The sequence below is a fragment of the Urocitellus parryii genome, chromosome 8 (genome assembly GCF_045843805.1).
Source record: "Urocitellus parryii isolate mUroPar1 chromosome 8, mUroPar1.hap1, whole genome shotgun sequence".
NCBI classification, from domain to species: domain Eukaryota; kingdom Metazoa; phylum Chordata; class Mammalia; order Rodentia; family Sciuridae; genus Urocitellus; species Urocitellus parryii.
Genome location: NC_135538.1, coordinates 32,469,600 through 32,490,224, shown reverse-complemented (window position 1 = coordinate 32,490,224; position 20,625 = coordinate 32,469,600).

Below are 20,625 nucleotides of genomic sequence, written 5' to 3'. Positions count from 1 at the left end.
TGAATGAGAACAGCATTTCACAAGAACAGCACAGAACAATTCAGAAGCTGGAGAGGGGTTCTGTTTTCATGCCTGCTGAAGCTGTCCATCACAAGGTAGAAACTTATCATTTCCACCCTCTGCCATTGAGATAAGATAGAAGGTAATTGGATTTTGCATTATCTGTTTAGTAGGAAAGACTGGAAATTAGGTTTGTGGTGTTATCTGAAGGGTAATAAAAGTCTTTCTTCCCCTAGGAGAACTTCCTCATGGGCCTGGTATAGAATAAGAGATTCTCATGGTTCTATTTTCTCATCTGTTCATTTTCCAACAATGTGCCACATAATGGAAAGCACAAATGGAATGGATGCAGCTACTATTTTTATGGAGCTCTTCATCTACTGGGGAATCCAGCAGGTAAACTGGTAATTATAATGTAACAAGAGGAAGCAGGAATAGAGGCCCCTACCTGGGTATGTAGAAATGAAAGGGGATACCCAAAGCAGTTTGGAAGTTCAGGGAATTCTTCCCAAAAGTGATTCTGTGCTTAAATATAAAGGAGGGTTAATAAAATCAGGTTGCAGGCAGGTAAGAAATGTCCCAGGGAGAGGGAACCAGGTGATGATGTCACAGGGGCATTAGTCATCTCAGGCTGTATGATCATGTAATCTCCACGTTCTGTACGTAGAGGTGGGAGAGAAAGGAACTTTGTTCTATGTTAAGAGTGACTTTTTGTTGTTGTTGTTTTGTTCTATGTTAAGAAGTTGTATTTTGTTGTTGTTGTTGTTGTTATTGGCTTGGTGCCTGGATGGAATATGGACTTCAAGCAGAGAACATAAAAGGCAGAGTGACCCATTAGGAGAGATGGTGAGAGTCTGAACTAAGGGGATGGCTGTGGGGATGGGGACAAACTTGTAAAACTAGAAGAGTTTGTGAGTGATTAGATGGAAGAACCAAAGATGAGACGAGTTCCAAAATTCTAGTGGGATGGCTTTATGAATGACAGTGGCACTAAGAAAGGGTACAGGAAGGTTTGTGAGGAAGGTTGATCATTCCACTTTTGGGCTAAATGAGTTTGTGATAGTGTGTGACACTGTTGACACATGTGTCCAGGGTAAGTTCAAAGGCACAGTCCATGCCAAGGGTAAACGTCCAGAAGTTGTTAGCACCCGTGATGCAACTTAAAATCATAAGGAGATGGAATGAGACATTCTTTGTTAGATATTTGATTGATGTGCCTCCTCCTTTCTTTCCTTCCTTCTTTATCACCCTTGTACACACTTCTCTCCCTATGAAAAGAGTGTTTATTTATTGCTTTCAAAGTTCAACTAATTTGAAAACTGAAGAGCATGTATGAATCTAAATTATGCATTCAGGCTAACATCAAAATTAACCTTAGCATCTTCTCTTTTTGTTGGAGTTATTTGGTAAAATCCTGTGCCAAAGGAAATAGGCTAAGCTTTCAACATTCTCTCTATGAACTGCACAAGCAAGGTAACTAATCAATAGTGGCTGCAGTAAGGCACTAATGGGATGCTTTTGAAGTGCTTATCTGACTTTAAACTGTAATAATTTTGTGTGAGCACAGGTGGTTCCTAACATTTTTCTAAGATAGATTTAAAAGTAAGGGCAATATTATATTATCCTTCTGTCAATACAATTTCTCAATCCATTAGATACCATTTTGGCCACTGAGAAGTTTTATAAATTTTATCCTTCATTTGGTGAACACTATAAATAAATGCTCTTTTGCAAACACACACATAAAGAACAGGTGTGTACATAGGTTTATTTTATACATGATGCTGATAATGAAATCCTATAATTATTAGTAAACAGAGCAATGCATGACCTAGAATTCTCTTTCTCTTGGCAGGAGTTATAACTGTGTGGTATCTAATAATTACAGACACTTACTTCTGGAGAAGACCTTAAACTTCATATTGAACTCAGTGTTTCTAAGGCTACCAGGTGGCAGAGGACAGACAAATCTGGGTCCCTTAAAGGGGTTAGTTACCTTGCAAACTGGATATACCTCTATCTCACAGATACACAGTGTTCCTCGCTGGTATCAATGGGTCCATTTCTCAGACATTTTAGATTCATTTCCATTAGTCATTTCAAGTCTTACCGACACCTCAACTGATGGATGTTGATTTTTAAAAAGTTCTAGGGAAAAAATGACAGTATAGTAGGTTGTAAAATGGCCATCCAAAGACATCAAATACTAATCCCTGGAACTCAAAAATACTATCTTATTTGGAGAAGATATTTTTGCCTATGTAGTTAAAATTTCAGATGTAATCTAATTAAAATTTTTAAAATAAAAACATTGTCCTGGATATTGAATGGGCCCAAAATGCCATTATAATTGTTTGTAATAGAAGCAAGGAGAGATACCCACAAAGGAGAAGGTCATGTGAAGAGAGATGCTGCCATAAGCCAGGGGAACACTTGGAGCTATGAGAAAGTGGAAGAGGCAAGAATTGTAATTTTCTTTAGAGTCTGTACAGGAAGTAAGGCTTGGCTGACACCTTTATTTCAGACTTCCAGCCTCCAGAACAGTGAGAAAATAAATTTGTTTTAAGCCACCAAGTTTATGCTTATTCGTTACAGCAGCTTCAAGAAACTAATACAGTTGAACTCAAAGCATTAAAAAGAATGTGCTGTTCAGATTATCCATGATGTCCTTCCTCTTGTCTTTCAGGCCTTCTTGACCACCCTCTCTCTTTCTTTCTCCCACTTTTCTCTCTCCATTCTCTTTTTGCATTTTTTTTTCTATTGATAGTCCTTCTTACCATCTTCCTAGCTTCTTTACACACACACACACACACACACACACACACACACACACACAAACACAAACACACACAGAGCTATTTGGAGAAAATAGTAAATTTAAAAAGAAACAAGAAAAATGCCACATGGTGTTATGTACTTCTATGAATAATTTAACTAGGAATTTAAATTACTGGATGATCTGGATGCCCTGTCTGGGAAGTTAAATTTGAACATAAGTATAAATAGTGAAAAATGGCCCATCTCAGAAGAGAGCCTGACCAGCAGAACAAACAGCAGTGCAGATTTTAGGGTGGGAATGACACTATAAGCACCACAATGTGGCTGGAGGTGATGGACAATCATTATTTTAACAAATGTCTCAGCCCCAAAGGATGGGGCTGTTTACTCCTTTGGTCTCAGTTTTGAATGGGCACAGCCTTCAATGGTTAAGAATATGGAATCTCTAAGACAAAATTTTATAGGTTTAGATCCTAGCCCTGCAAGATATTTTTAGGTAGATTTTGGGCAAATTTCCAATGCTATTTGTAAAATGGAGAAACAAAATACCAACATCACCATGTAACTGGGAGACTCTAATACTTAAAAGCATATAAAACATAATTCATGGCATATAGTGTACAACTTAATAAATATTTTCATTCTTGTGGAAGTACAATTGAATAAAGTGATGTGTGTCTGTGAATGAAATGAACAGCCATTGCCTAGAGTTTGGCGATAGGATATGTGAGGGAGCGGCCAGTCAGGAACCTTAGGGATGGGCTGGACTTGAGTTTATGAATTGCAAGAGCAGCTCATTTGGTCTCCTTTGTACTTCCCTCTCTTGTCCACACATTCCAAGATCCTGGAACCTTTAGTAAGTTCATGTAGAAAATGTGCTCTGATCTCAACTGTGAGGTGAAGAGGTGAGGGCAGGGACTAGCCTTGTGTGGGATGGAGCCAGAACATAAACAAGAGACCTGTTCTTGGGAGACCCTATTGATGGTCCCAAGATCCATCAGTAGATATGGGATACAAAGGAAGTTCAGATCCCTTGCCTGTCAAAATCAATGAACCAATGAATGTGTAACAATCCTGGGGGAGATGTTTGTACCAGTGTCCCTGAAAAGCTATCCTGGAACATGGGCACAATTATTTGGGGACTGCCTGTGAAGGGGTGAATCTATGGATCTAGGTCTGTAGAACTTGACTCATATATAATTTGGGGAACTATCTTTTAGAAAACAAATGCCAAATTAGAAAATCAAAAATTTAAGTGCAAAGTGATTTTTTAAAAAATATATTCTTTCAGAATTTTTTATAATAATTTTCTTTTATAAAAGACACTATCACAAAATACAATTTTTAAAAAGCTGATAAACAGCACAGATATAAAAAGCCAAGAAAAATATATGGATCTTCATGAACTGTCTGATATACTTCTAAATGTATTTAGCTGTATTTTCTTGACTGCATTTTCTTTCATTACCTCTTCCTAAGACAATGGTTTTGTAATTTTTTGTAGTGAAAAATATAAAAATATTTTTTTATTACTGATAGTTTAGAAAAGTTTCTATAGATTAGCTATTGGCTCTGAAACATTTCTAACGTTGCTTTTCTACACTTTCTACATCTTCCTGGGGCTAAGAGTTCTAGGTCACACTCATAACGGGATTACAATCTCTGGGCCTGAATCTTAGAGTCTCATTTTCAATTATTCAGCACAATGGGCCTATGGTTTATTCGTAGAGGCCATTCTTACCCCAGGACAGCTAGTAATAATGTCACTGGAAGTGATCGTGAATCACATAAATATGTCCCTCTTATCCAAATGTAAGTCCATCTCAACTCTCCACTACTTGGGTTGTCAAAATTCTGGTGACCATTATGGGTGTGATGGAGGAAGTTTAAAGTGGGAAGAGAGTGGCCTTAACTTCAGTTAAAATACATATGCTTTGCAAATGTTACAAAAACACACAAACAATTGAATGCATTGCTAGGGCCTCCCCAGGACCTTGAAAAGGGCTAGTGGAAGTGAGGGGCACTGTAGCTTATGTTTCCTTATGCTTATGAACTCACTTCTAGTGAGTTCACCTTCACTCCTCATTTCTTTTAATACAAAGAAGAAATGCTTCATACTAAGCCCTTTTAAACAGAATTCTACTCCATAGTTGATGATGACATAAGATTTGCTAATTCTTATTTCAAGCCATTCTTTACCCTAATTACCATTCAATGGTGAAGGAGTATGATATTTAACTGATATTTTCATCTGCTTCAGGATTTGAAAAAGGCGATAAAAGTTGTGCACCTGCCACTTCACTCCCCCTTGGCAGCCCCGTCCAAACTGATTTCTTGGATCTAAAGCCACCCTCATGAGAAGCAGGTAAGAGTGTTGGGAGCATTTCGAAACTGAAGAATTTGCACCAAAATACTTCATCCTCTAGTGAAATATCTGTCCTCACACGATTTTCATCTAAAGGTTTCAAAACACTTGGAGAATAGATTATGAAATGATGTTTACGCTGAAAACATATGCTGTTCTAAAGGACAATTTTTATTTCTGAGAACACCCTACTGATTCAAACTAAAGGAAGAAAACTTTGTACAGGGCTCAAGACACAGCTGCAGGGTGTAAGCAATCTATCTTTTTGTTTTGTTCATTGTGTTCTGCTTTTTTTTTTCTTTGCTGTCTGAAAGCATGAATGAAATAACAATATGAAAATTAAGTTCTTTTATCATTGAATTCTGACAAGATGCCAAAGCCATAATATTGCTCAAACACTTCATCAGTCATGCAAAACTCATAAGAGTTTTGAAATACTGAAAATAAATCAGAAAACAATTGAAATTTGCATATGATATATGTTCCACAAAAATATGCTGATTTATATTCTAAAAACAAAACCACATTTAGGGAATGTACTTTTGCAGGGTTTTTTTTTTTTTTTCAGTGTTTTCTGAAGCGAGGTTACATAGAGAAATGTGAAGGAAGTGTTCTCAGTCTTAGGGGGCTATTTTGGAATTAACAGTATGCTCTCAAAAAAAATCTTGATTTAATGTTTGTTGGTATGAAAATTTATTCTTTCTATACCAATTGTAAATTTGAAATCTATTATGGTTAAAAATTTTTAAAGCATTGCAATTTTAAGTCCATCTCTAGTTGACTCTTATTTCACCAATTTGCAGTCATTGCATTTTTCAACAAATACTGAATCAATGTGTTTTTTTTTTCAGACTAGAGGACTCTCTTTATATAGTAATTACTATTCTCCTTTCAGTTAATGGTTCCATCTTGAGCCTTTACTGAAATATTTTGGCCAATGGCACTTATGCATTTAAACATGCTTAACCTAGCTTCTTATTTTAGGCAAAATAATTCCTTTATTAGAAACAAATTATAAAACTCATGAAAAATCACAGAGATTTCCTGGAAAATAAAATTCCTGGAAAATGAAACTCAGTTTCATTGTCTGAATTTAAACGTTTATATATATATATATATATATATATATATATATATATATATATATATATATATATATTTCAGTTATTTAATTACTCACTATCCAATTTTCCTCTCTGTGAAATTAATAATAGAAGCCAAAGGTTAGTTCAAAAATGATGATACTATGATAAAATTCAGAGTAAACTTCAGAGTTAAAATTTAACAGCAGGTTAAAACTGATCTTACTTCCTCACCAAATATGACTCTTTTTACTGCTGTTTTGATTATTATCTCAGGTATTAAATAAGTTCTGGCAAGATAGGAAAAATCACTAATCCTTGAGTTCACCCGGAAATTGCTTAACACATGCTTCAACTAAATGTGTTCATGCTGTTGCATGCCAGAGCTTCCCAATCTTGGGTACACATTAGAATCATGTGAGTAACCTCAAACCACTCTATAATCCATTTAAATTAGAATCTCTAGGCAACAGCATTTAAAAAACAATATCTCTAATTTATTGCAAATTTCTACATAATATGGAGGAAAGAATAGTATAACATGGAGGTATTGATAAAATGAGATTAGCCATAGTTGTTGAAATTGGGTGATGTGTACCTGAGCTTTATTGTGTTTTCAATCTACTTTTGTAAATGTTTCAAAATTTTCATTATATAGCGTTTTTTTGGGAAAAAAAACTCATTGGGTGATTTCAATGTGCAATCAGAATCTACTTCCTGGGGATCCAACCCTGTAATAACTATGAAACTAGAATCTTTGCTCTCTTTTCTTTTTAATTTCTCCATAAATTAATTAGTTAATTAGCTAACAATTTAAACAAATGCTTATGAATGTTTACTGTTGGCTGGAACAGTGTTAGCCCCATATCAGGCTGTAGAAGCTCTTCAAAGGTTTTGTAGTTTGGTTCAGAAAGACCTATCTACCAAAAAGTAAGCTACAGGTAGAAGATATGTCCAAAAGAAAGAAGGCTTCTAAGGAATTGGTGTTTGGGGAGGGAGGATCAGGGGCAGCTCAAGGAAACATTAGGAACTACTTCCTGGAAAAGAGATTTTTTAAAAGATGAGTTTGGTGAAACTTAACCTTCATGATCCAGTTCATATTTCACTCTTATATCTTTTCCTTTGCCAAACAAAAATGAATGGTTTCCACTCTGTATTGTTTCCACCCTTTGTTTCTATTTTTCTTATTTCACTTACATTTGGCCTGTTATTTTATTGTAAGTTCTTTGAGATGGATTGTTTTATTTATTTTTGCATCCCTCAAAATCTTTTAAGCCTTCTTGAACATTCTAAGGACTCAAAGTATGCTGAATTAAATAAAACAGATTATCCTTAACAGCTATCTCAAGTAACTTTATCATATTATCTGACATTTGAATTTATACATGTCCCTTAATTTGCAATCAATGTTAATTTAATGGTCCAAAAGAAAAATACAAGTTGGAAAGAGAACTATTTTTTTTTGGTTGTTGTTGTTAATAAAAAATGAACACTGCTCTTTTCAAAGAGAGTTATAAATAAACACCCAGTTTTTCCATTTCCTGAAAGAGGCACACTATCTAGACAAGTGCAGCCTTGAATGTTAATTTTGTTCTTTTGAAAGCACCTGGGACTCAAAGGCTTCTCCTTCTCTGCCTTGCACAAGAGCAGTTTTATCTGCCACACAGGATTTGGAATGACCCAATTCTGTCACTTCGGAGGGAACAAATAATTAAAAGAAAGTTGGTTGACAGAGATAAAAAGCACAGGGGAAAATAAAAAAAGCTCAGGAAAAATATCAGTAAGGCACTTTCTTGGCAGTTTCTTAGTTTCAAATGAGGTACTCCTTACTACTTTTTGCTTTGAACTGGGTAAATTCAGGGCCATTCCTAATTTGTGGTTTAAAAGTTCTAGCACAACTAGTAAAAAATATCTGAAGGCTTACCAGAGGGTATATTAACCAGCCTCCTCCTCAAGGAAGGCAATAGCCCAGGGAATCACTAGGCTCCACCTGCTTGTTGAGAGACTTGACAAGATGCTCCAATTTCACAATGAGGCAGGCAACACTTTGGAGCAAGTCATTCAGAAACTAACTCTACTGTAAGAAATGAGCAGGAATTCCTGAATAAATTTTTAAATGTACGATTTACTAGAGAGAAACTGTTTTTAAACATCAGAAAACTTGTATTTTGAGACTACAAATGTCAACAAGCATTTTTAAAAACACTTTTGTCAGCTTTCTGCTGACCACCACTCCTGTCAGGAACAACTAGAAACACTGGAGAGAATATTACTAAACACCTGGAAACAACGGGGAGCTACCAGGGCACCCACAGCTTAGGCAAACATCCCAGAGGGAAGAAAAGAACTGTGACAGGAACCCAGCATTCACTCAGCTGTATCCCTTAAGGTATTTGCCAAATGAACAACACTGAGAAACGGAAAAGAAAAGTACCATGTTGAGGAGACTGGAGGGAAATAAAATGGACTTGTAATCTAACAAGGAAGATAGACAGTTGGGACCAGGAAAAACTGGAAATGGATAAGCCCTTACAATGGTTATGGCTCAGGTTTGAAATTGCTCAGTTCATAGTTAGATGAAGGTGATCCATCTCTATCCAAATGGTTTGCTGGAAGAAGCAGCACTGAGAACCTTGCATTTTATTCAGGATTTTTCATATCCAATATTTGATATTCAATATAGCAAATTATCAAGCTTTAATGGGAAATGGTGAAGTGACTTAAGACCAAGAGAAAAACCAGACAACACAATCTGACCTATAGAAGAGCTAGCTAAATGTTGGGAGTCCTCAGGCCCAGAATTTAAAGTGTCTATGGTTAATAACTTCAAGAAGTTGCGTGACAGGATGGAGAAATTCAGTAGGAGACTATGTTAAAAAATCAAAAGGGAATTCTGAAACACTTTAGTAACGGATGTTAGGAACTCATATGGATTTAATAATATACCAGGCAAGTCAAAGGGGACAGTGTCTTCGTCTGGGGAACAGGGAGGGTACAGTAGTGTAGGGTGCAGAAGTCTTCTGGGATTCCAGTGATTTGTCTTTTTCTATTATCTAGTTATATGGATGTTTTTCCTTTATAACAATCTACCAAGCTGTACACGTGTGATTTGTGTCCTCTTATGTATGTGTGGCAATACTTGCTCATTAAACCTATGAGACTCCCACACAGAGTCAGTCTGAAGAAGATTGTTGGCAGGCTGGGGTGTTTGAGGAAGCTGGATTGCTGCAGATTGGGCAAACATCAAGAGAAAATAGATAATTACATTTTCAGGAGTAAATGTTAGACTCTTAAAACACTTTCTCTGAACTGAGTTGCAGAATTAACTGATATTCACATTTCGTTTGCCAAACTTTCCATCAGATGCCTGTGGAATACTGAGCACCCAGTTAGCAGTCTCTCAAGTCCGTCCATTGATTAGGGTGTATGATTACAAGAGTCACTGTGTTTGCTAGAAACCTCTTTTGTGTGTCTATTCCACTATCCTATCCATTGGGAATAATGCATGCACACACCTGCACATATGTGGGTACTAAATATGTGGGTACTAAAGATAGCCCAAAATTACTACTTGCAAAGGTTGTTAAAGCCACATTAGATGATACAGTTGAACTACTCAGAAAACAGACAAAACGTTATCAGTCATGAATATAGAAAAACCAGAATTTGGATCCAAGTTGCATTTCTTGAGGATTATCTCTTTAAGATCTATTGTGTTACTAAGTCATTTTGCTGACTTACATGAAAATATGCTCTTCTTGAAAACAGCTGTACTCTCACAATATTGAAATCAAGACGAGCCATACTAATAATGACATATCCAAAAAATATGAATTAAAAATATTTAAACACATTTCCTCTGTGGGGCAGGGACACAATCATAGAAATTTAAAAGAGATCATTTCAGTTGGCACTGGTATGACCATAAAATGAACAAATAAAATCCATGGTTCTAATCAAAAGTAACTTTGCCATTTTTTTCCTACTACCCCTTTAAATTCTATGACATTGAATCTTCCCCTATCTCCTAGAAATTTATGGTAAATTTCGTATCTTCTCTGATGACATTCAGGTAACAAAACCGATGTGAATTCAGTAATTGGAATGTGCAGTGGTTGTAGTTCATTCAAGGTTCGGTTGCTCTTTCCCAGCTCAGGCTGGCTGCAAAAAGAGGGGGCAGGATTGGCCCCTCCACTCTTTCTCTAGACTTTCTAAATTTCAAGGGCTTTCCCTGGGTTCAGGAGGTATTCAAAGCTCTTTCCCAAGACCTTGTGTTGGTTTCTCAGAGACCATCACCCATCACCTACATTGTCGCAGCTGCAGTTAGTGTTGTGGGACATGATATTTCCTCTGGCTGCTTCCTTAGCCTCTGCATGCCTGTCCCACCCCCTGTCAGGTCATTTTATCCTGCCATGGTCAGGTTACCTTTCAGGACCCATGTGATCATTTCCCTGACCGTATCTGTGAGCACAGGTAAGCTGCCAGGACAGCAACTTCTCTTTGCTTCAACATCTGAGAAGCTGGCCAGCCCACCTCTGCCCTTTACAATTCACCTATACTAGTTGGTCATCAGTCCTCAGTTTCCAGGGGACACCCAGCTTTGGGGTATGTCATCTTCATGATGTCTTAGAACAATCCAAAGGGGACATAAATAATTCTTATCCCTGGAGTAATTTTTAATACGAAATGGCTACAAAAGTCTACCTAATTTACTGATTTGGGTCTGACAGCATAAGTCCTCACTAAATATTTTTGAATGCTGAATATATGTGCTAATACAAGTTTCCTATTTGTAGACATAATTTGACTAGTAGTTATGATGGAAGATGGGGAATCTTTCTCTGAGACCTTTCAAAATTGAGCTAGTTTATGCCAAAAGCGGGATCATGCTTCCTTCCCTGACTCTGGCAGTAGGAACTAACAACCCTACTCAGTCTTTTCAATGCTATGCCACTAGAACCAACAGTGCTAAATTTGTGAAAAGCATAGGAACTTCACATTTTAGAAGTATCTTCACATTTTAGAAGTATCTCTCTTTATCTGACTCTTTCCTGAATTCCATCATCATTCATTTAGCAAACTTTAGATTTCAGGAAAATTGATCCAAAGTCTGACTCACCATTTTTGTTCGGCTCCCAGCTGCTAAATAACCCTCTAATCAGTGGGTAAAAGGGAAGTTTCACTTCATCATCAGGCTCCTCAGACCCCTGCTGGAAGAAGTCAGGCTCTGGCTGGTGCTCTAGTAACTGAGTAACTGAGCCAGAGACATTCCTACCTGCAGCTCTCTGCAGCCAGAGGAAGAAGTAGCTCTGTATGGAATAAAGAGGAAAAGGGAGAGGGACTGTAGGGGAGAGGAAGGAAACAATGGCTGGTAAATACCCCTTGAGATAATGGAAGTTCTGGGACCTATTGAGCTCACCAAGTGGAATTGTTCTTTCTTCCTTTCACGGATCATGTGGGAAATGACCTTGTTGCAAAGGCTGCCTCCATGTCCATTACAGGCAAGCTACCCCAGAGGTTACAGAACAGAAAGACTCAAAGGATATAGATTGTGAAGTCAATGGAATGTGCTGGAAAAGAGCCATGAGTTTTATTTGTTTTTTGGGCAGAGGACACTTGGGACCAGAATGAGTGTTACCAATGGGTGGTTAAATTAAGACCTATGAATAATAAGTGCTTGTGTGTAGTGTGATATATAAGATATGCCTCCGTTTCATATACATCAAGTGTCCAGGGGTGTCATAATATTAGCTATCTCTTGATCTTTCCATCTGTCTCAATCTATGTTTAACATATGTATTGGCTAACCATTTATCTTATACATAACACATCTCAAGAATTCTCCTTATGTCTAACAAACTTTCTGCTTACTAGTTACTTATCTATACTTAAAATATTTAGAAAGGATTGTCCATTCAAAAACTACACACTTATCTATCTAACAGAATTAATCTGCAAAGCAAAGGTATATGAAGATATATCTTTACTTGTGGAAACACATTCATCTATGTGTTCATGTATGACTGGTAGCAATGTATAATATGCACTCAACATAATGGTTTTCACATAAAAATGAATGAATGTCATGTCATCACTACATGCCAACTACTTCAAAGACAGCACAAATGAAGCAAGTAAACCCCCTTTCCTTAAATGGTTTAAAGCAATCAGCTCAAAACTTAATGGCTTAAAACATCAACTATTTATCATTTCCCATGGGTCTATCAGTGGTCTCCGTGGTCTTGCTCCTCTCTCTCTCTCTCTCTCTCTCTCTCTGGGCTGGCTGGTGTTGATGGCAGGTCAGTAGAAAGAGGATGATTTAGAGTGGAAGGCAGAGGGAAATGTGTGCTTCCTTAATATAATAAATCCTGGGTAATCTTTTCCCATAAAAAATAGGGTGAAATCATGTTATTAAAAGGGATTTGAATTATTAATATAATGGAGTGGACTTCATAAGTAAAATTTTTATAATGACAAATTATCTATAATTTCAAATGCATCTGGAAAAAAACAGCCAGTGCCAAGAGTGAAATCTTCCTGATAATATCTCACCATCATCTGCCATTCATGGGAGAGATCCCACTCATACCTCCCCAAAACTACAGGGGAGGAAAGTGAAACCAGCTCCACCTTCCTCTCTTTGGAGCCAGCAGACACTAAGCATTGAAGAAAATTATTGACATTTAGCACTTGCCTGAGGCTATGGAAATTACCAGGCAAAAGAAAGTTCTCGGAGACCAGAATAATCTCATTATTCTGGAAGGCAGAGCTGTTCTCATAAATTTATCCAGTGTACAGTAGACCCTCCTTATCTTTGGATAAGTCTATGCCCGAAGCTGCAGATAATACAGAACTCTACGTATACCATCTTTTTCCTACATATACATACCCATGAGTATAATTTATAAATTAGGCACAGTAAGAGATTAACAATAACTAATAATAAAATAGGTCTGACATAATAATATACTGTAATAAAAGTTATATGAATGTGGTTCCTAGAAAGAGTGAAGGAAAATACTAATATTTTAAATTATTAAGGGGCTGGGGATGTGGCTCAAGCGGTAGCGCGGTCGCCTGGCATGCGTGCAGCCCGGGTTCGATCCTCAGCACCACGTACAAACAAAGATGTTGTGTCCACCGAAAACTAAAAAATAAAATATTGAAATTCTTTCTTTCTCTCTCTCTCTCTCTCTCTCTCAAAAAAATAAAAAATAAAAAATAAATAAATTATTAAATGACTGTGGGGGAATAGTGAGTGCAGCTGTGGATAAGGGAGGATATCTGTAGTTTCTGCCTCAGCATCCATTTTAGGTCTGACATAAATTGTTTGAAACCCAGGGGTCCACTTTGGCCTAGTTAAAACTTCCCTTCCCTGCATGGTTGTTTGTAATACAGTCTCTTTATACTGACCCCAAACCCAGCACATCCACATGATAAAACCTAATGATTAACACAGAGGCATATAAATAAGTTCCTGCCTTTACATCTTTTCTTTAAGGAAGTCTGTCTACATCCCCCTTGGAAAAGCCTAAGGGGCAACACTCACAGACCTCAGCAGAGGCGGGGTCCCATGGTCCTGTCTCTGAATCCCCATCCACTGGCTGAGATCCTCAATGCATTTACGTATCCCATCAGCTGTCCACATCCGTGGCCCTAAGCTGTGGTCAGTAAGTAGTGAAGCTCTTCCATTTCCTGTGTTTTGGTCTCACCTCCTCATGGCATCTCATCTGACCAACCCAGATCTCCCCAGCATGCCCCTAAAGAGTGCCTATCTAGGTTTGTGGCCACTCTCAAGACAGATCTCAAGACCGAATTAGAAAGAATCCATAACAATAGAAATCATAACTATTGGCACAGTGAGCAGCTGCAACCATGAGTGGCCTAACAGCCTGCTCTTGGCTTACTGACTGGGCCTCCCATGTGACTGACAACGTGTGCCAAGCTCCAAGGCTTGAAGTGTGTCTCTGCACTGTGCCGCTGTGCCTCGTCTTTGTGGAGTGCTGCCAAACTCTCTCCCCTAAATTGAGTGGGTCCTAGCAAGTCCAAGTGCTCCCTGGCACCCACCCATTACCAGTCTCAATAGGACAGGAGTAGCAACCGCTGACAATAACTAATAAATTTAAGTTGAAGTAAGTTTTTGGCACTTACAAATTGGCTGGATAAAATTAAGATAGTTAGGTGTTCTAGTGTAAGTTAAAACAGGCCTTTTAAGGATGAAAACATTATGCGCATAAACATAATAAATAAAGGGGTGATTATCTCCACTGCTTTTCCATGTGCTAGCCCAATATTGCCTTTTCTCAGCTCAAATAAAGGACATTTTATACTATATTACTACTACTTAAATGTTATGGTTCTGTCCATCAAAGTTCCTATGTTGTGACTTAGATATTAGGTGTCCCCCAAAAGCTCATTTGTGGGAAAATGCAAGAAGGTTTGTGGGTGAAGTTGTTAGGAGAACCTTAACCCAATCAGTGCATTAATCCTCTGATAGGGATTAACTGGGTGGTAACTGTAGGCCAGTAGGGTGTGGTTGGCAGAGGTGGGTCACTGGGGATGTGTCTTTGAGGTATATGTCATAAAGTCACGTTGTTGAGTGGAGCTCTCTCTGCTTCTTGGTGCTATGTTCTGAGCCCTTTCTTCCACTATACTCCTTCCCACCGTGACATTCTTCCTCACTTCAGACCCTGAGGAATGAAGTTGCCCATCTATGGACTGAGACCTATAAAACCATGAGCCCTAAAATAAACTTTTCCTCCTATAAATTGTTATTGTCGGATCTTTTGGTCACAGCAGCAAAAAAGCTGAGTAAAACATCCCCTAGGCAATACCCCATAGAATTAAAATTACTGATTTTATACAAGCAACAACTGGTAAATATTTTGCCCTTAGCAATTTGCTAAGATGTTTTGTTCAGTGCTTATTTCAGTTGCTCCTAACCTGGAGTTTACCTTCAGCCTTAAAGGGACACAATACATCTTTTCTTTCTTTCTTTTTTACTTCTTTCTTTTTTATTGGTTCTTTTTAATTATTTATGAAAGTAGAATTCATTTTGATATAATTATACAAGCATGGGCTATATCTTATTCTTATTAGGACCTCATTCTTGTGGATGTGATGGTGGGATTCACTATGGTGTATTCATATATGTATTTAGGAAAATTGTTTTGGATTCATTCCACTGTCTTTCCTTTTCCTATTACTCATCCATTCTTTTCATTCCCCTTTGTCTGATCTACTGAACTTCTATTCTTCCCCTCTCCCTCTTCATTGTGGGTTAGCTTCCACATATCAGAGAAAACATCTGACCTTCGGCTTTGGGGGATTAGCTTATTTTACCTAGCATGATAGTCTCCAGATCCCTCTATTTACTGGCAAATGTCATAAAGTCATTCTTCTTAATAGCTGAGTAATACTCCAATGTGTGTGTGTGTGTGTGTGTGTGTGTGTGTATACACCACAGTTTCTTTATCCATTCATCTGTTGAAGGGAACCTATGTTGACTCCATAGCTTAGCTATTGCACAATACACCTCTTCGGGGCTACCTATGGCATGCCATAACAGCTTTGTCATCATACACAATCTCAGAAGACAAGATTTTAGTGATATCTTCTTCTCTAGGAACACAGATATGACATTACCCCCTCCAAGAAGACTCAGTCTGAACACACTCTTTATGGGCATATCTTTTAATATCAATATCTTTTAATAATTTTTGGCTTCTGGTGGCAATGTATTCCTTGTTCACAAATTTTACAAATGAAAATCAATTGGCATTCTTGTAGTGTCTTCAGAAACTCTTTCACTGTTGGGGCTGGGGTTATGGCTCAAGTAGTAGTGCACTCCCCTGACATGCGTGAGGCCCTGGGTTCGATCCTCAGCACTACGTAAAAATAAAATAAAGATATTGTGTCCACCTAAAAGCTAAAAAATAAATATTAAGAAAGAGAAACTCTTTCACTGTAGGTGCTGTGGCAACCTCGTCTCAGGCCTCCTGGAGTCTCTGGACCACTTACGACAGCCATTTACTTGTCCCAGGAGTTCTGCCCCTTGCTTTCCAAGCTTCTTGCTCTTCACCACTAAACAAGTAACTGGCTATTGCTGGGCTCTTTTAGAAGGAGGGGCTGTCACAGACCCTGAGCCTATGGTCCTCCATACCCACCTGCCCCTTTTGTCTTTGCTCATGGCATCAGCACTTCACAAGCTCAGCACAGTTACTGTGGCCTCCTTATACAGCATGGAGACAAACCTGGGCCTTCTGGAGTATGCCACCTGCCGAAGAGGGGTGGGTCTCCTCTGCCCTGAATTCCTTGCCAAATGCCAGATGTTAGAGGAGGCTACCCCTCCTCTCACCTGGAAAGCCTCTGGCATTAACTGAATGAAGATCTCTGGGAGTTTGCACACTACCCAAATGGCACTAATGACCACCGTAGATGATGGAGCACAGTGGAATGTTGCTGCCTTCCATTCTGCAATGTCCCTAAAAATGGGAGGGCCCAGGAAATAACACATTTCGCCCAACTTAAGGCAGTCATCTCAACACTGGATGTTCTGCCCAACAAAAGTCCCATCTTCATGTTTATTATAACCATTATCTAAAAATTATCCTCTTCAAGGCAAAAAAAAAAATTCCTCCTGAAATCTCTTATATCACAGATATCCAAGACATAAAGCAAAAGGACACATCTCCACATGTAGTAAGACCACAATACAGGGCCTGCCACACTTTCTTATTCCTTTCATGATAATAGAATAATAACTGTTGATAGTAATCAAGACACATTTTTCACTTTTTAAAATACACAATGCTGAATTCTTGAAAGCATTCAATAAAACTTTCATAACTAAATAGCTACTTTAACAGAGGGACATAATGTTTTCTATAAACAACTCCTTTTCAAATTTCATCACGAGAAATAAATTCCTAAAGCTCTCTATTATACCCCAGGTCTTAATCTACTTTTTAATATTTTTAAAAATCTTACTACCTCCCTATAAGAGTTGAAGGCCAGATAATGGGACATGCTCTCCTAGGACTCATTAATCATAGACTATTTTTTAGCACAGGCAGCTGCTCATCTTATAGGGGACTAATTTAAATCTAAACATCTACTCTAAACAAAATCCCTGTCTCATATGGATGCATGCTATTTTGTTGACTGTTGGTACTCAAACTACTTGCCTGGTGCCTTCTTGGTCTACAGCCCAGTGGCCCATATCAATTCAAGTGGGTACCCACTTGCAAAGGATCCCCAAGGCCCACATCTCAGATGACATTGCCCTGGCCCCAAGTCCTACTTCCCTTTGGACACTAAGTTCTCCAGCCAGTGATGTCCATGGAGTGCTTCTCCTAAGGTAAAAATAGATGAGGACATATTTCACTTTGCTTCCTAAACTCCCCCATGAAAAGGACAATTGATCACAGGTCAGACCTTTAAACATACGACTATTTACTAGGATAAGGAAGTATCCATGAAAGGCACACCATGCACAACTAATGGCAAATCTCACCTGTCAGAGCAAGGTGAGCGTTCATAGCCACTTTCTCAAGAGAGGTGTCAAATTAGAAAGAAAAAATACAACAGCAGTACACCCTCAAGAAAGGGTACGTACTGCAGCAATAGAAACTGAGGATTTAGAGGCGAAGCTCAGGAAGGGACAAATGTTCAGGGAACAAGGCCCAACTCCAGGTCATGTGCAGAGTGCCTGCCTCCCCTGTCCATCCACATGGTGTTCACATGGTCACTGCTTTCCTTGGGGATGACCTTCCTTACTCCATCATCCGTTCTGTATCCATTCATTTAGGGAATTTGAGGCTCTGGGAAAATGGATCCAAAATTTGATTTCCCATTTTTGTTCCTGCTCCCAGCTGCTACATAACCTTCTAATCAGTAGGTAAATGGGAAGTTTCTTCGTCATCAGGCTCTTCACACCCCTGCTGGAAGAAATCAAGCCCTTTGAAGAATTCCAGGGAAACCACCTTGTGAGCCACGTGAAGCAGACATACAGTCTTGGGACCCGGGGGGAAGGCATTGGTGCACTATTGGACAAGGAGAAGTAACTACCTGTAAACCAATCATAGAATCCATATGATTGTCACTCCAATCCCTCTCTCCAGTTAGTGTCACTCTAGCCAACTGGCTTTCTTAGTATCTCTCAAACAAGGTAATTGATACCTGCCTCAGCCTTGCTGTTCTCTCTACCTGGACTTAACTTCACCAGATCTGTGCATGCATGGCTCATTCTCTCATTTAATGGAGATCTTTGTTCTAATACTGTTTGTTCACCAAGTCCGACCCTGAGCATCCTACTGAACATAGCCCACAATTCTTCCACCCCAATCATCCTATTACTTGATTTTGATACATTAAGTCTTCCTGATATGTTAATTTTTTATTGTCTCATCTTAATTTCTGAGTCTTTCACCAGAGCATCAAGAAGGCAGGAACTTTAGCTGCTGCTCTTCTTTAGCATCTCAAAAACTTAGCAGGTATTCCAGAAAATTTCCTTAAATCAGTTAATATTATCCTAGTTGTTTTTCATTTTTGCTTGCTTATATCAGGTGATGTACGGCATATGCACATAAGTCTGATAACATGTCTTACAAACTGAATTGTGACTTATGTACTTGGGCCAACAGAATTGACACTCCAAGATTTCTTGGAAAACTTGGAATTGAACCACCATTTGACCCAGCTATCCCACTCCTTGCTCTATAACCAAAGGACTTAAAAACAGCATACTACAGGGACACAGCCACATCAATTTTATTTCAGCACAATTCACAATAGCTAAACTGGGGAACTAACCTAGATGCCTGTCAGTAGATGAATGGATAAAGAAAATGTGATATATATACACAATGGAAAGTTATTCAGTAATAAGAGAATAAAATCACGACATTTGCAGGTAAATGGATGGAATTGGGAGAATATAATGCTTTGTGAAGTTAGCCAATCCCAAAAAAAACCAAATGTCAAATGTTTTCTCTGATATAAGGAGGCTAATTCATAGTGGGGTTAGAAGGGGGAGCATGGGAGGATTAGATGAACTCTAGATAGGGCAAAGGGGAGGGGTTAAGGGAGGGAGCAAGGGGTGTAAGAAAGATGGTGGAACGAGATGGACATCATTACCCTAAGTACATACGAAGACATGAATGGTGTGAATATATTTTGTATACAATCAGATATATGAAAAACTTTGATCTATATGTGTAATATGAATTTTAATGCATTCTGCTCTCATATATAACAAATTAGAATAGTTTTTTAAAAAAGAATTGACACTCCAAAAATTAATCCTCTACTCACTTCAAGCTACACAAGAAAATGACCATGTATTAATTTTCTCAGAGTGCCACAACAACATTCTAGACAGTGGGTGCTTAAAACATCAGGAATTTATTCTCTCAGTTTTGAGGCTATACTTCCTCTGGGTCTGTGCAGGGGTCCTCTTCTCTGCCTTTTCCAGCTTCTGGAGGCTGTTGACATTCCTAGATTGGACTCTGCTTCCATATTCATATCAATTTCTCCTCTGTGTCTGTGTCTCTTTCCCATTAGGACACCTACCATTGGATTTAAGCTTCACCTGAACAACACGGGATGATCCATCCCATCTCAAAATCATAAATGTAATCACATATGTGAAGACTTTTTCCTCCCCAAATAAGGTAACATTCACAGGTCCTTAAAAAATGAAGAAAAACCATTTCCATGTTTTTAAATTTATTTTTTATTTTTATTTTTTTAGGGATCCACAACAACTTGCTATGGTCCACAGGTAATAAAGCTAAAAATATGAGTTCCGTGTTGGTAATTCAAAGTTAAACTTACCAAGTCTGTGACTTTCATTTAGAGGTCAAAATTGTTTTTAAAAATTTGCTTTTGGAAAGAAATATAAAATGACTTAACCTAACATGGCACAAACATAATTTTATATTTGTCCAACTGGGGATGAACTTAAACTGACTTCCTTATACACAGTCAAAACCATTCCAAACCAGTCCCTTGAAAAGATATGAAGCTGGCAAGGTTTTCCTTTAACCCTATCCAGTGTCCCCTTGTGTTACTCTATTTTTTAACAGCAGCCCCTTCCCTATTCTACTATACTAATTGTCTTAGTCTGCTAGTATTGCTATATAACAAAATATCACAGACTGGGTAATCTATAAACGACAGACACATATTTCTCCCAGTTCTGGAGGCTGGGGAGTCCAAGGTCAATACACCTGCAAATTCAGTGTCTAGTGAGGACCTGTTCCTCACAGATGGCTTTCTCCAGCTTCCTCACATGGCCAGATGTATAGAAAGGCAAAAGGGCCTCACTGGGCATTGTCCTGGGAGAGTCAAAGCCTGTTCATGTCTCTAGTTGAGGACAGTGTTTCTTGGTGGGTGGTT